This window comes from Rhea pennata, chromosome 5 (assembly GCF_028389875.1).
Source record: "Rhea pennata isolate bPtePen1 chromosome 5, bPtePen1.pri, whole genome shotgun sequence".
Lineage (NCBI taxonomy): Eukaryota > Metazoa > Chordata > Aves > Rheiformes > Rheidae > Rhea > Rhea pennata.
In genome coordinates, this window is record NC_084667.1 from 34,541,936 (window position 1) to 34,558,813 (window position 16,878).

The 16,878-nt window shown below is 38.1% G+C and overlaps 1 protein-coding gene across 5 annotated transcripts in view; it reads left to right on the top strand.

Annotated features, from left to right (window-relative positions):
- Nucleotides 1–928: 928 nt before the first annotated feature.
- Nucleotides 929–16,878, top strand: part of STK33 (serine/threonine kinase 33) — a 67,061-nt gene continuing 51,111 nt past the window's right edge. For all 5 annotated transcript variants that reach the window (XM_062576543.1, XM_062576544.1, XM_062576548.1 and 2 more), the window contains exons 1-3: nt 929–955; nt 1,742–1,817; nt 2,897–2,924. The gene's annotated coding sequence lies outside the window, so the exon portion shown is untranslated. The remainder of the gene's footprint in view (nt 956–1,741; nt 1,818–2,896; nt 2,925–16,878) is intronic.

Here is a 16,878-nt window from a genome sequence, read left to right on the forward strand (position 1 = left end):
AAAAAAAAAAAAAACTTATTTCACTCTTTAGTTTCCATATCCAATACAAACTACTTTCAGTATTTTAAAATTCAGCAGCCCGCGTGCGCAGCTAGACCCTCGGTACACGTGCCTAACCCGCGCCTGGCTCGTGCCTAGCTCAGGCGCGGGCACCCAGCGGTGGTCGCGGGGGCGCCGCGCACGGCGGGCCGGGCCGGGCCGGGCCGCGCCGCCTTCGATCCGCCGCCTTCAGCAGCTCCGCGCACCTGAGGAGCGCGGCGCGATGGCGGCAGTTACCGCGCCGGGCGGGGGGCTGCCCCTCCTCGCCGGGCAGCTACCGCGCCCGCCCGGCACCGCGGCGCCGCTCCGGCTCCTCGCGCTGCCGCCCGCGCGCGGGGGGCCGAGGGGGCGGCAGCGGGGCCGAGGGGGCCGAGGGGGGCGGCAGCGGGGCCGAGGCGGCGGCAGCGGGGCCGAGGCGGCGGCAGCGGGGCCGAGGCCCCTCCCCGGCCCGGCGGCGCTGTCCGGTCCACCCCACGGAGGTGCGGGGGGGGGGCGGTGCGGCTCCGCGCCCGCGGCGATTGTCCCCGCGCGGCCCCGGTACTGGCCGCGGCCGGGGCCGGGGCCGGGAGCGCGGCCGGGGCCGGGAGGGAAGCGCGGCGCGGTGAGTGCGGCGGCGGCGGCGGCGCCGCGCCCCGCGGGGGGCCTCGAGCCGCGAGATGGCGGCGGGGCGCGAGGCGGCGGGGCGGGGGCGACCGCTGCGGGTCGTCGCGGCGCCCCCGCCATGTTCTGCCGCGGAGAGGGGCGGCTGTTCGCGCGCGCGGGCGAAGCCCGTTCACGCGTCCGAGGCGACGTGCGTGCGTAATGCGGTTTATCTGGAATTCGCTGGATTCGCTCTTGCAAAATTTGTCTTAAAACGAGTAATTTTCCACTGTTTTTTTCTCACTTAGTAGTTGAAGACCTTGATGTTCTCTTAACAGTAAGGCTGTTTTCGTTTTTACGAACTGAATTTGCCATAAAGTACAGGCTTCAATTTTGATATTAAAAGTGTTTTAGGTAACGTATATTAACTTTCTCTGTTTGCCCATGCTATTCCAGTTTATCCAGAGATTACTGGAAAGGTCACGTAAGAGTTACTTTACTGAAATAAAGTATGTTGGTGATATTAAATGCCAATTTATTAAATCAAGCCATAAATATGCCCTTCAGCTTTACTGCTACTTCTTCTTCTTCTTTTTTTTTTTTTTTCTTTCCCAGTAATATATCTGTCTTGATTATACTGCATATACTACCACAGTGCAGGAATTGAATTTTTTGATCAAAGCTGCATCGTAGTTGATTAGAGCCTGGTCCCATGAAGACTGTGCATTCTTTACATAGGAGTTTCGTTCTGCTTTGTATTATTCATTTAAACACAGAAGTAATCACTACAGTTAGTTTATTTTGATATTCCAAAATGGGGGAATAGTGTGTGTGTCAAGGCAAGGCACATGGGTTAGCTGGCAGAGTCTCTGTTCCATTACCAGAGCTGCTCTCTGGCTAAGATACAGATTTCGTTTCCCAGAACTCTCTCCAGCATCATTCGTCAACACCAAATTAAAAAAATAGAAAATTTAAAGCAAACATTTTGATCTATTTAATAACGCCATGCAAAAGGCAAGCGGTGAGAAGGTAGGATTGTAGTTGTGTTTTATGACATCGAAACTGTGGCAAAAACATTGTCCCTCAGGTATAAATACTCTTTCTAAACTGCGTTATTTACCAGGAGACGTAGAAGATGAGGAGATTCCTGTTTGTACGGTAGTGATCCTAAACCTCCGTCCATCACCTCTAACCCCCAGGTAGCCGTTGACGTATTTCATATTCAGAAGGTCTTAGGAAGCACTTAGGCTGTCTAAAATATTAGAACTTGGTAAAATAAAGTATATTATTAGGTATAGATTGAATTACTATACAATTTTTCGACTACCTTCCGACAAAACTCTCAAGCTCAGACTTGTCTGATCTGTTTCCACCCAAGCCTCTTTGCGGTTGTTTTTTTCTGATTCATTTGGGTAGCTTGCTATCTGTGCATTGCTCAGGAAGGGGCATGCCATCTGCATATTATTATAAATTAGAAGATTCATCCATCTACTATCTTAGATGAGTGTGGCTTTCCTGCAGGAATTTGTTAAATTGTATAAATTTAATTCTCATATCCCTTCTGGAATATTGAACAAAACTCATTTTGTAACTGCAGGGTTTTAGAGCAGAAGGGGCAGTAAACTAATATAATTAATCATTGTGTCATTGATACACAATAACGGACTAATTCTCTTCCTAATTTCTAGTTACTTACCATTTTAAATCTCACAGGGAAAGCAACACTGTATAGAAAGCAACAAGGAACAGCCAATTAAAAAAAATACTTTTTGTGTCATCATATTAAGTATCTGCAGTGTGCTACAGAAGTGGGAAAGCTCTGCTTGTGGTTTAATAGTTACGTTTTTTGAGGGGTCACAGAGTTGGATATTTTATTGTATTTTTTGCATGAAGAATAAGGTTTTTTTCCCATATTGACAAAATAGTGTATTTCCTAATATTCCCCATATTTTGTGCATTGGAAATAAATCTTTAAAAAAACATCCAAGTATTTGGAATGGTTGGCTTGAGTTAAAATGAACACAGACCAAGCCACCTAAAACTCTTAGCTAACAAACTTTTAAGCAAGCTGTGAAAAAAATAAAAACTCCTGCAATTACAAAATTTCAAATATAATCTGACACTCTGTCCTAATTCAGGCCACTTAAATACGTATATATTTTATATATATAAATACATATATATACACACACACTTAAAAAATTTTTATATTGCTTGTAAGTATATATTACTTCATATATATTACTTATATATATGACTCAAATTTTTTATTTCGCAGATGAACTCAACTCTGCCATTAGAGATTGGTGAGTATATACTTTACCAACTGATTATTTTAACTGTGTCTGCTACCTCTCATTGGTTTTGGTGCAAGACTGTAGGCTCTCCCAAGGTTGATGGTTGCCTTGACATGTTCAGGTTTGGATTTGTGTGGTAGAGAGGACCAGTACCTCTAGTATCTCCCACTGGGAATGAAATCCGGATGCTTTTAGAAAAATTCTGGCCTCTACTGCTAGAGGCATGGGGAGCACTGGGAGTATCATGGGAATAACAGAACTGAAGGGAACAAAGTGCTGAGAAAAATTAGCTGAGAGCGAGCTATGGCAGAAGCAGGCAGAAGGGATCAGTGCAGAGGCCTGGCTGCAGCCTGCGAGCATGTGGCTGAATATGGGATGACAGAAAGGAACAGCAGGGTGGGAACATAGAGGGGAATAGGAGGGCGGTGGTGGCAATAGAGAAGCAAATGTTAGCACATGTGGGAGATAAGACTTCATGAGATGGGTAGAGAGGGTTAGTAGCATCTGCCAGGCCTGAATATGAAGATGAGGAAATATTGGTGGTTCCTGTTCCTACCTTATATAGAGTTCAGTGCCATCTCTAGCCGCAAGTTGAAAAGAAAGGCTGAGCTTTTAACTAAAAATTCTTGTTACGTTGAGGCCCAGTGATCCTATCTGGGAAGTTAGAAAAGAAAACAGTAAATGAACAAGCAATTTTTTCCACTGGATTTCTTGTAAGTAAAGCTAATTGAACTGAACCTAGAGGAAATACTGGTTTGACCCCCTCCCCCCCCCTTTTTTTCCCTCTGTCTTGAACTGTAATTTAGTGTGAACTGTTACTTTGAAGTTTTGTTAAGCTGGAACAACTTTAGTCATTGCTGAATCCGAATTAGAGCCTAAGTGAATAATTTATGTGTTGCCTCTTTACTTGAACATAGTAGTTTTAATATCAGTCTCATAACTTCTTGAGCTCTGGGTCACTTAAAAAAGAAATTATGATGGGCAGTACAGTTTTCTGCATCTGCTAGTTCAAAGCCACTTCTCATTTCTGCTGTACAGGTTCCTTCTCGCCTCTTACTTTGAACCGGATGGTGTAACAGGTAGTAGAGGCCCTTCTAATGGGATGAGTTGGAGAATATTGGTAGAGTATTAGCTTATTTCAGTAGCATTACTTGGAGCTCTATTTCTTGGGACATTTCTGTTATTGCATCCATCCTCATGTCAAACTCCCTGAAAGGTACAGAGGAATGACGTAACTGCCTGTCAAACACTGTAGAAAATATTTCTCTATATTCAGTTTTGCTGCCAAGCTAGCTGTCCTCTGTGCCTGGTGATCAGAGGAGCACTGCTGTGACAAACCATTTGGAAAAAAGTAGAGTAACAGGATTGTGTGAGTTTTCATCTAGAATTGGTTTCAGGTGTTTAAAACATTTTAAGGAGAATGCTAGTAAATTCACATAGAAAGAAATTGCTATGCAACAGTCAGTTCCTGCCATTTATTTTGTTAGTAAACTTAAATGCTGCACAAGCAAGCTTTTTGAGCTTGAATTTATTTCACTAGGTTTGTCTGGAGAACATGGTGTCAAGTGCCCATTTTTTATTTTAAGAATAGCCTTAAAGACTTGATTGCTCTTTGATCCTACTGTTGTGTTGAAGGTAGTTCAAAGTTATGAGGAGTTATGTATGCGGTATCTTAATGAAATGCTTGTCTGAAATGGTACTGATAGCCTGCTGTGAAAAAATCAATTTGCCATCAGCAAACTCAATGTACTTGATGCTCGATTTAGTTCACCCAAGTATTTCATGTTCTGTCCCCATAGTAAAACAAAAGGGTCCTGAGAATTAATTACAGTGTTAGCATCTGCTCGTGGCAGTCTTGCTGATATACTTAGTAGAAGATAGTTAAGGCATGAGAGAGATGAAGTGTAAAGTTTTTACCACTGCCATTTCTTATGCAAATATCTTTTAATTAACAACCCTCTTTTCTGATTCCTGTACGTATTGTTTTTTCTTTGTGGCAGAGTAACTGGCTTTATATAAAACCGGAAAATACTGATGGCATCCAAACAATTTGCGTTGAGCCACTTTTTTGTGGTGGATATTTCTATCACCATCGCTGGCAGCACAATGGAGCATTGATTATCTGAATGCTGAATAATACTGTTTCTTCCTTGGAAGTAAATTCTAAGCTTTGTGTGGGTCAACAGATGAATGAGAAGTTTGTTGAGATTACGAATTCCTGAGATTCTTAATTTTTGGATCTTTTATTATTGTAATTCCAATCTGTTGTGCCAAGTAAACTGTGGAACAACCTTGAATGCTGGACAAGCAAAATTCTGTGATACACACAGTCTCCTGTGTGAATTTCATAATTCTGAGCATGACAAGAAGTTAATGTATTAACATGCCCATCTAAAATGAGGTTTTTTTTTGGATGAAATGTAGACTGAGATGCAACTCAGGTCTAAAAAATATTGTTAGTTTTAGGATTTTTAGTACACTATATTTTTGTATTTTGACATGTATTTGTTTTAAACCAATACAGTATTTTAGGTAAATAAATTTCCACCGCTTGAGACAGAAATAAGGTCAGGTCCTGTACTTTTTGTCTATTCTTGTTGCCAACGGATCAGAAGGTGAAAACTATCCTTCCTGGCATACCTGAGAAAACATTATTTCCCATATCCAATAGAGATTAATTATTCTTAAATTCTCCATGATTTCTGTTGTGGGTTTGGAAAGGCATTCATCCATGCCATTGAGTGTTGGAGAGGATCATTTTAGATCTCTGAGAGTAAGTCAAATTCAGTTTTGTCTTGAATGACTGTGATTCCAGTAAAGGAAATAGGGTTATTCCATTTGCATTAGAGAGCGATTTTAGTTCACATAACTATAATAAAATCTCTAAGTTTGATGAAGTAAGGACAGGTTCATTCTCTTGAATAATTTGTTATTTGAAAGAGGAAAATGATGACCAGAAATAGTAGAAATTCTAAATGCTTTTATTATTTATAGATTCACATTTTCTGACAAGCTGTAAGAACAAATGTGAAAATGGCATATTGTGTTTGCATGCGTGAAGATGGAATCCTTTAAGATATTAGAAAATTTGCATGTGGCCCGTACGTTTTGAATGATAGGTTGTTACCAAAGAAATAAAACCGAAACTTTTATTAGATCATGCTTTTTCTTCCTGAAGGCACTTGAATGTTCTTTATGATGTAATTAGTTCATTTAATTCTTTTCTGTATATGCACAACATTAATGTTTTAACTTTTCTCTTCAGTACAATTCTTGCTTTTATGTCCCTCAGTCTGCCATGTATCAAGTTCTTTTAACTTCTTATACACAAATTGTTCAAGCAGTGCTTGACACTGGCTAAATGCAGTGATAACTAATACTGTAGTGAAAAGGAAAGTATCTAAGTTATGTATTTCATCAACTAATATTTTTATAAAATGCTAGTAACATAGTATGACATTTAATGTCCATGCCTATATATCTTATTTCTTCTCTCAACTAAAATTTCAAATGAATAAGGGTTTAAAGAGCGTGTCTTTGTTCTCTATTGGCCTAACAGTTGAAACCCATTTCAGTATTGTAATTTGCTTTATTAGAACAGCACGTAGCATCAATATTATAACTCTATACATCTATCACAATTTTTGAAAGCAAATGTGTCCTCTATATAGTACCAATTTTGGTAAATACTTTGAATGTTTCCTGAGTGCGTCTAGAGAAACCTTTGAACGTAAAACTTTAAGTGAAACAAAAGCACAGCTAAGCCCATCAATAATCTTGGTAATAAAAGGATGGTCTGTCTTCCCCTCAGAACTGGGCTGCAAACCTCCTTCTTTTTCTGTTTGTCAAAAATACACTGCAGTCCTGCAAACAAGGAGACCTTAAAACTAACAAATCACTTTTTAAAAAACTGCACTAAATCATGTTCTTCATTCCCCAAACCTGGGAGAGAGTAGAATTTGCTGGTCATGTAGGGAAGTGTGGTTAGCAGATTACTGAAACCATTACACTTTTTTCACCCCTCTATTTGGACATAATTAGCAAATATCATAAATGTGAAATTTATAATGGAAAAAAATCATGTTCTTAGTTTAAGCTCCTTAAATATTGAGCATATATGGACTAATATCTGTCATTAGACAAAGTTTTTTATTCTGTTACATATAGAAAATGCCTTTGTCCTTCAGAAAATCAAATTTCTTACATTACTGCTTTATGAAAATAGATTCGCATTTTGAAATGTTTATCTATTAACTTACTTTTCATCACAGAAGTAGCTGCCATTGTGTACATGCAAACAGGTACATTAAACTTGAAAAAATAGATTGAAAATCCTTCTACCTCTTTTTACACAACTCTGTTACTTTTTTTCTCTCATTGTTTGTCATTTTAAACCTGCTTAGAAAAGCCATCTCTTTAATATTTCTTTATAAAAACAAGATGACATTTGATTAAAATTGGTAGTGATAATGTTTGTGATTCCTTTATATAAGAATAAATACTTAGATGAATTGAAGATTAGTGGGTTTAAGATTCCTGAACATCGATCCAAGCAAGATCTGTTTTATATGTTACAGAATTAAAGAGAAAGAAAACTGTTAACAACATTTTATTGTGCTAGAATGTTTTTTGGTGCATGGTAATAATTACCTTGAAAGTAGTCAGGATATACTTTTGTGTAAGCTGAAAAACTTTGAAAACTGTTTTTTTTTTTTTTTTTTTTTTTTCCTGATAGACTTGGTCCAGGAGATGCTTAAAATCTTGTGATGTTAATTCCCTGTCTTTATGTGAGAAATAATTGTCAGAAAGAAATAGTTTTTTGAACACTGGCAGAAAAGAAATGGAAACTTGTATGTAATTCCTTATTCTGTGCTTCCAATTTCCTAAAGAACAAAATCAATTTACTAAGGCTTATTTGATGTGGGAAAGGCATTCCTGATAGTCTCATATTTCATACAGTTGGAAGGAAAAGCTGTAAGTTTTTACACAACTTACTGCAGTTTTCTAGATGCAGTAATTTTTTTCATAATTGTGAAAGTGCTACTAAGTTGTTAGTCAGGTACTGACAGTGAGTTGTTCATCTCCATTTCTGACACTGATCACTGCTTTCCTTGTGATACTTTGTCTTCAATTTTTAAAAATCATTGCTTTTAGCAATTACAATAATTAATCTATTCTTTTTGTGAGTGCATTTTTGGTCTTCAGAGACTCTGCTCTTTGTACTTGCTTTTTTATAGACTCTTATATTTTCTGCTGGACTTACTAAAGTTATTAAATATGAGGCTAGATATGGCCTTTGATATATTCAGATGTGTCTACATATAGTCAAACTGATGTATTTTTGCACAATTTTATGATTTCATGAAGAAATACAGTAAATAATATAGGTACGCGTGAGCTACGGTTTTTGAAATGGCCAAGCAGACTTGATTCTACTTTTCTGATAATAGCAGTATAGTATTTTGTCTAAAATAGATTCTAGATTCTATTTATCGTGCTAGAATAAAGAAGTTGCGTCAGGTGCTGCTTTTCTTGCAGTTGCAGTGCTTGATGTACAGAGAGAGCCTGGTGTTTGCTTGCATTTGCGCTGCTGCGGGCTCCGGGGCGATGTGCTCAGGGACAGCCAAGTGCTTCCATGATGTGGCAAGGAAAACCAAGCTCGGAGTGTGTGAAGTGCAGGCACCTAAATCTGCCTATCGTTATTCTGAACGGGGACTGGGCAATACAGCGCTAAGGAGCGCAAACAGCTTTGGAGAAAGGTATTTGAATTTGTGGCCGTAAGCATATTCTTGGTAAAGGAGGAGGCGCAATTTTCACTCGCTGCTGGGTGCTGAAAAATGCTTTGCATTTGCCTCAGCATATTTTTTACTGAGGGAAATTAATGGCTAATGGAAAGGAAAAAGCGATTGATGCTGAATTAAGGTGTATCTCTAGCTAAGATAATCTAGAAAGTAGCTGGAGATACCGACTGTTGTTAAATGGCTATGCTAGAAGCAAGATTTTTTTTGAAATCTTGTGATGATTTGCTCCCATGATCCATGTGTTTATCCCCAGGGTCCATTTTTACTTTTGCTGTCAGTTCTCTTTTCATGCAGTGCTTTTTTTGTTAAACTGAAAATAATGCTTGAGGTAAACTTTTAACTTATTCACATGTATAGATAAGTATTTTGTAAAATGTACACTAGAGAAGCAGCTGGCTTGATTTTGGGGTTTGCTGAAACTGTTCAAATGATACGCAAGTCATAGAAAGGTGTATATATACATACATATTTTTTTTTCCAGGTAGGCAACAAGAGACTTTTTTACAAGACTTTAGAACTTTGCAGTAGTATGCGGGATTCAGAAAATGCTCTGGGAGCGGGTGGTGGTTGTATTGTCAGGGAGCGACTGCAGAAGAACTTGAATAAAAGAGGGAGGAACAGTACTAGAGGATCAATGATAACCTGTTGATAGGTACTGAAGCAATGCAGGACATACACTTGTTAGAGTTTTTGATGATGCATAATGATTGTTACTGCATGTAATAGCAGAGTGAAGTAGCTATATTGAAATACTGTTTTATTTAAGGCATTCTCTTGTTTCAAAAAGTTTATTCTGATGATATGTCAGACTTCACACAGTTTAAAAAAGATTTCATATCTCTTACGTTGTTTTCAATTTCTGTATAACCGAATTTAGATCCATAGCTAAATTATTTTTTAAGCTGTGCAGCGCTGCACAAACAGCTTTTGTCTTTTATGACTTTTTAACCTCCCTGAAAAATAGTATCTGTTCTTTTAATTTCTTTGCTGACTATATTTCAGCTCCTTTCTCAAAGTCATCCTTTTTAGATAAGATCTTCCCAGTATTTGATCATAATTTGGTATTCTAATCCTGAAATTATTCTGATGATTAGAATTTGTGTTGAAGCTGTGTAAAGAAGAGCTGCAGCTGCATTTAGTATATATTTTCTTGTTCGTTTCCTGGTTTGTACTGCGTATCAGTGTTGAAATATGATAGGCTTATTTAAAATGACTTTTACTGTTTAGCCAACAGGTAGATACTGAAATTATTAACTGTAACGCATGAAATGGCATTGCTCTATCCTGACACTCATTCACAAACACACATACGCAGTTATGGACTGTTAGCTATAATCTGTAGCACATAACAAAATCTTCTCTTTCCTTTTTTGTTATCTTTAAGGCTAAGATTAAAATCGTCTTTGGGGATAATCAAAAATGTATAAAAATAATTTTACAAAATTACAGTTTTCCGTGGATCTCTTGCATGTATGCGTCATGGGTCCATCTTTACTGGCAGTCTGCTACAGGGCAGGTCCTGTGTCACCTGTGTGGTGAGTGTAGTTACACAAGAGACCAGTGTTCAGTTCAACGTACAGTCATAAATCTAACCTGCGCTGATTCTTGAGAAAGGTACTTTCACCATGATACATTGTCTCAGTATAGTTTTGTTTCAGAGTATTTTATATAAGAGACATGTATGTTTTCACTTGAAGAAGTAGCATGTTTAGTGTGTTGCCTTTTTCATTACAGATGATAATTAGTAATAGCTGAGAAATGATGATGTTATGTAGTAATACTCAAAAGAGTATCCAGGAGCACCAAGATGATTTGGAACCATCACTGAGATGGGCATGCCTACTCCCAGAAGCTCTAGTCAAAATACCAAGTGCATAAAGAGAGTTGAAATCTCTTGGCATATAGCCAAGTTAATTCTGCTGTGATTAGCATAATTTATTTATATAGACTCTTAAATGTGAAAAGAGTAGAAGTCGAACAGAACATGGTAGGAAGGGAAGTTTTATTTAATAATTTGTTGTTGCAGGAGCACAGGATATTGATCATCTCTCTCTTCCTTTGAAACATTATAGATATTTTTGGTTAATTTAGTTAATTTCTACAACAGATATTATGTCCGTTGTGGGATTTGGGAAATATTCTCTGAAGGGAAAAATATACCCCATAAGCACCCTATTATGGTTGCCTGCAGTGACGTCATTAAACTTTGTGGTTCAGATGGTCCCTTCTAGTTACACATTCCAGTGAAGGACTGAAGGGACTGATATCTTTACTCATGCTTAATATCAGTAAAATATGAAATATTTTGCTAGGAGTAACTCCTATTTAACTTCCATCTGAAATGTTCCAATAGTCTATTTTTCAAACCACATTACTGTCCTGACTCCTTACTAAGCCTTTTTGTTCACTTCTGCGTCAGAACAATGTTTCTTGCCGCTTTTAAGGCCCTCATTGCTTGCGTTTCCTTAATGTAAGAGACCTAGATACATCACACGGTAAGCCCCACCTTGTTTTGTAGTAGTTAAAGGTTTTCAGGTTCACCTTCAAATACTTGGAGAGTTTAACTCGTGTAGTAAAAAAATGGTCCACAGAGGTGTTGTTTCAAATAACACCCACTTTGTTGACCGTGGCTAGACACATTAGGGCAATTACACAGGCGCGCGCGCGCACACACACACACACACAAAAACTCCTTTCTCCTGTTCTCATTTTAATCCAAATCATAAATTTGACAAGTATTATTTTTTAGATAATTTTTCATTAAGCATTAGGTCATAAATGCAGGCTGTGGTTATTATTTTTGAGGTTACAGTGCTACTGCTGCTTCTTTTTTATTCTTGTACTTGCTGCAGAAAGAGCAACCAAATGGACATTGTATACTGCTTTCCAATAAAACACTGTATATTTTCATCTGCTTCCTTCTCCAAGGCTGAAAAGTCTTGATTTGAACTTGTCTAAATTCCCATGTGATTTTAAAGTGTAGGTTCTAGAAGCATTATAGGTTTTCTTCAAGGATAACTCGTGAGATGATTTCTCTTCAGTGTATTGTAAGCCAAGGGAGAAGTTTAGAGGGAAGGTCAGATTTTTTTTTTAGAACAAAATTTTTAACAAACCATCACAACAGGTGCGTATAGTTTATTACCGAAGGTTATTTCATTGCCACGGGCCAATGGCTAAGGTGAGTATTTACGTAAGAGGGTACTTTCTCTCGCATACCTTCTTTCACTTGTTTTTAGCTAAGAAATCAATTTCACATACACTATACAGCAATCTTTGTGAAATTTTTAAAATGATTGTGTTATTATTGGAAAATTTGTAGGAGTCTTCAGACTCAAGAAGTTTGGAACTACTGCATTAAATTTAATGTTAGCTACTCTTAGGAAAATATATAGAATGTTAAGTTGGATGGGTAAAGTAAAATAACTAAGAATTAACTTGTACTCTTGACATTTCTATTCAGTAAATACAATCTTATAACAGTGCATATAATTCATATTCTCCTGTTTGTATTCTTAAATCCTGATAGATTTCTAGTTTTTATGACTGTTCAAATTGCATGTCAATGGCAGTATAAAATGAATGACATTTAATTTAGTACCACTGAGTTTTCATTTTCAAGAGAGATCTAAGTAAAATGCATGAATTTGGTATATTATACTGAAGAAGATGCTGGGAGTGGTTTTCTGTAGACTGTTTCCCCCTTCAAAGAGCCAATGACTGAAACCATAGTTGATATTCTGGAACCGTTTTGCATGAAGTAGTTAGGTTAGCATGTGTTTGTGTGCACATAACTCTGTGTGTTCCTGTGAACTCTCTTTTTATTTACTATAAAAAAAAATTGGTACTTCCCCAGATCAAAATAACAAAGTATGGTATTTGAGGAATACATACATTTGATTCTGGTGCAAGACCAAACACAAAAGCACAGTGATAAATCAAGACAGCAGGGTTAACATAAGTTCTAGAGAGAAAAGCATGTTTGATTGCTTATCTTTTTCCTCTTTGTAATATAATTACTTTATTTGTGGCTTGATGTCATCCAAGAATCTTTGTGTTATTTATAATTAATTTTTAATTACTGCTACATTGAGTACATTCTTTGCAGCTACAGTATAATCTGTAATTACCCATTTTTATAGTTTATTTAAAGTACAGAATGATATAAATATTTACCCATGTAATGTATGTATTAATATGTAACTTCATACTGCATAGAGTACTTTCTGGCAAGCATATATTTAGCTAATAGTTGATTTTATTTTTTAATGCTAAATTTTATATAACTTTTAAAATTCAAATCTTTGAGGGAGAGCATTGAATGATTTAAGTGCTTTTATCAGTATCAAAGTAGCTGAACCTATAAATCTAGCCTTATACAAGTTTATAGAGTTTTCATTTTTAAAGCTTTAATACTGAGAATACTGAGTATTAGTACACAGAATTCTGAGATATTTTCTGCAGTCGTTTAGAAAGCAATTTGTCTTTTATATTTAGTAGATAAGTGGAATTGGAAAAAGGTTGAAATGGAAACCATGACTTGCAAATTGGCTTATATCTAAATGGTAAAATCAGTAAATGTTTGATTGTAGAGGAAGAAATATTGCTGATCTCTATGTATAAATTCTAACATGTCTTTATACAGTAACCTCCACTTTTCAGCTGAGGTTACAGTATTTTTTATAAATGATAGGTCAGTCCCATCCAGGCCAATAAAGAAAGAAAAAGTAGATTAAAGATGCCACCTTGTGGGTGAAATGAATGATGTAGTAGAAGTGGTTCAAAATGACTCATTTACCAAATAGATTGCATTATATACATTTGTGACTGGCTGCTAGAGTTGTAGATTGTATTTATCTTAAACATTTACAGTTAATTTTTAGCTTCACATTCAGTATATTTGTACAAAGTATCTAAGAAACTGCAATTGGGCAATTCTGGTCTTGAATGTGACAAAATTCAATTTCATTTTTGCACCTAATCATGACCTAATTTTGTTATTAAATTCAACATACTGTTCTTAATGCATTGAAATGTAATTTTAATGCAGCCCTTCCTAACCTGAGTGAGTAACCAAAATTCATGGTTGTGTAGACTCTTCCTTTTAGGAAATGGTGATGTGTTTAGGCTCCTATGCTGGGATTCTTTTCATTGTGTACCTGGATTAATGCATAGCATGTATTAACTCGTCTGCCTTAGCTGCAATTTGTGGATTTCTTACAGCAGTCCGTGGAATTGCCAAGTTCTGCAGACCTCAGTGTGATGGGTTTTAGTCACCTTTTCCTTGGAGAGGTTTGTGTCTTGTATTCTGAGTTTTGAGGCCTTTATTATTTCAGGTTTTTTCTTTCATTTGGTAGTCATGATCTTTCACAGCCTTTTGAATGTGGGAGGCGCAGAAGTGAGAGGAATGATATCAATACTTAAAAACCATGCACCAGCAGAATGTTGCTGAGTCAGCTCATTAGAGCTCTCAGCTGAAGGCAGGAATGTTTCCTGTGTGCATGGACTTCAGAACACATTTTTTAACCTTTTTTGGTTTTTGTTGTTACTTACAACAAAGTGACCGCAGCAAATCTGGGGGGATAGTTGCTGAAAACTGGCGTCTGCTGATTTCTTTTTTGTTTCCTGAATACCACAGCTGTTTCGCGGAAATCCCCCACACAGACCCCATTGCCCAAATGTAAACAAATGAACAGCGTGCCTTTTTAAGTGATAGTGATGTTTCTTGTAAATGGATTGTTACACTTGTGCTGGGATACTCCGCGCGCTCTGTCCTGTGTTATTATATTTGGTTGCTGACTTTTAGATGAGGGGCTAACCTGATGTTTCTTACTGTTCTCACTATGAGAGATCATGGAAGTTTCATACCAGCAGTGATGGAACACTTGGTGTCCTTGCCAGATTCCAGATGGGTACCAGCAATTCCCTGAGCAGTGTCAAGTAGAAATCAGATTTTTGTTCCTGTCGTATTGTGTGATGTTCATGTATTCTGTTTATACAGCTTCCTCAGAATGTCAGAGCTCTGTGAAATACTTTGGATGAAAGACTCCAAAGAAATGAATTTACTCTTACTCTGGCAAACTAATCTGAATTTACTTGCCCACTTTATTATTTCAGGAGTTTTTTGGAGATGAATTTATTTGGGTATTTTGCTCTGAAAAAGGCATGTTTGCCATTCTGTGCAGGTTTATTGCATAATAAGCTCATAATAACTCTTCAGGTTCAGTTGTGCTTGCTGTGGCATCTTCAATCTTTGATGTTGCACTGGCATGGGGAACACTTCAAGGTGTCATTTAGATTTTTTAGAAGTACTCTGGTGATTACATGCTTTACAAGATCCTTTTTTTATAGGTCACATTGTGTAGCTCGGAGTTCGTTGGCCCATGCAACTCTCAAACAGTTTAAGTGGTGTTGCTATACAGCTTCTGGATTTTGTTGGTGATCAAGGGAGTATGCATATGAAGGGACATCTGGATTATCCAGGTCTCTGATTTGGAAAGAAATAAGTTGATGTGGGTAGGGAAGACTGATATCAGGTTATCCTACAAGCCAGCTGCAAGTCAAAATCCACCTGGCAGTGGAGTCATCTACCCCGTGCGATCCCTGGTTCTCATCTGCCTTGGAAGTAGGGCTTGAATTCCCCCTTAACTTGGCTCATTGTGTTACGTGTCTTACAGTCTTCAACAAGATTGTTAACTCTTAGATGTTCAGATTTGATGATGTCATTTATTTGTTCTGTTTTCTTGAAGATAGAAGGTAATCTGTTAGGAGGTCAAGGTTTATTTTTGCAAGTTAACCACAGTTGCAACTGAGGATTTTTATTCACATACCACCTGACCAGTAACGTACCTCACCATGACCAGGTCTGAGAAGGAGAGCAGAAGTTCTCCTGCAGAATTCCTGGCCACTGCTGCACTGCATATAGCCTGCAGCCCTTCCCAAAGCATCAGTTGCCATGGAAACCCATATATGTGTGCTGGGAAAGAGCCACCGTATGCTCCAGTTCGATTCCCAGGCTGAATCATTGGAGAATCAGGGCATCATGGTGCATGGAAGAGAGTACTTAACTCTCAGTTTGTACACAGAGTCTGTGGCTTCAGTGGCATAACTGGTAAATGCATTTTTATTGTAGTTGCAGTTTTCTGTGGTTTTTTTGTTGCCCAAATTTCAGACAGAGAGCGATCCAGAATCTCTGTTACAATTCTTTTCAACTTAGTCACTGGAGAGTGAAATTTATAAAGTACACTACATTTCCACTGGACCATACAGTAATAGACTTGTGCCAAATAGATAATAGTTCCCTAGCTTGATGTGTTTATAATCTCAGTGCACAAAGGAAAAATGTTCTGCATGAACATGGCACGTAACAAGAGGGGTCTTGTGACTGCAATTCTAATATTTCGTGGAGTAGGCTAGCCAGACATCTCCTTGTGAGAGGCTGTGATGTTTTGATGCTGTTATTTTTCATCATGCGGTCTTAAATGAGGTCTTTCAGTCACATTTCATCATGCCATGTGGGCACTCAGGGGAGAAGTCTGCTGTCCAGCACACCACCGTTCCAGCTTTGTCTTGCATCTCTATCTACAGGGATGTCTTCCTGCTGTCGTGCCCCTGCGTTTCATGTCAGGAGGCTGCAATTGTCAGGTCAGTCTTCTACGCCAAGGACCCGTGGATGGGTGACATTCACAGTACAGGCTTACTGTTTTCTGTTACCTAGTCAATGAACAGTTCCATTGCACCGTGCAATGTTCTTTCTTTGTTATTAGCAGTTACGCGTTAGCCAGACAGGGCTTCAGTGAATTTAAAGAATCTGGAGTGAGCTGGCATTTGATACTGATTTTTCATTTCCTCATAGTTAATCAAACATTTTGACTGGTTACACATTTGAGTGTTTCTTAAAAGGGTTTTTTAGGCCAGTCTTTTCTTTTTTCTTTTTTTTTTCTGCAAACCTTCTTTCAAAGGTTAGTTCTAACATATTTTTTTTCTTTTATCTTAGTGATTCTACACTTAAGACCGCACTGCATTTAAAATGTGTTATGTGTACATCTATCTGTTGACCGCAATCTTGGCATCTAGGCTGCTAAGCTTTGTGAGCCTATAAAGGAAAAGTTAAAAAACTCCTGGCTCAACTGGGTGTGGAGGGGAACCTGTTTGAAGCTACTGTC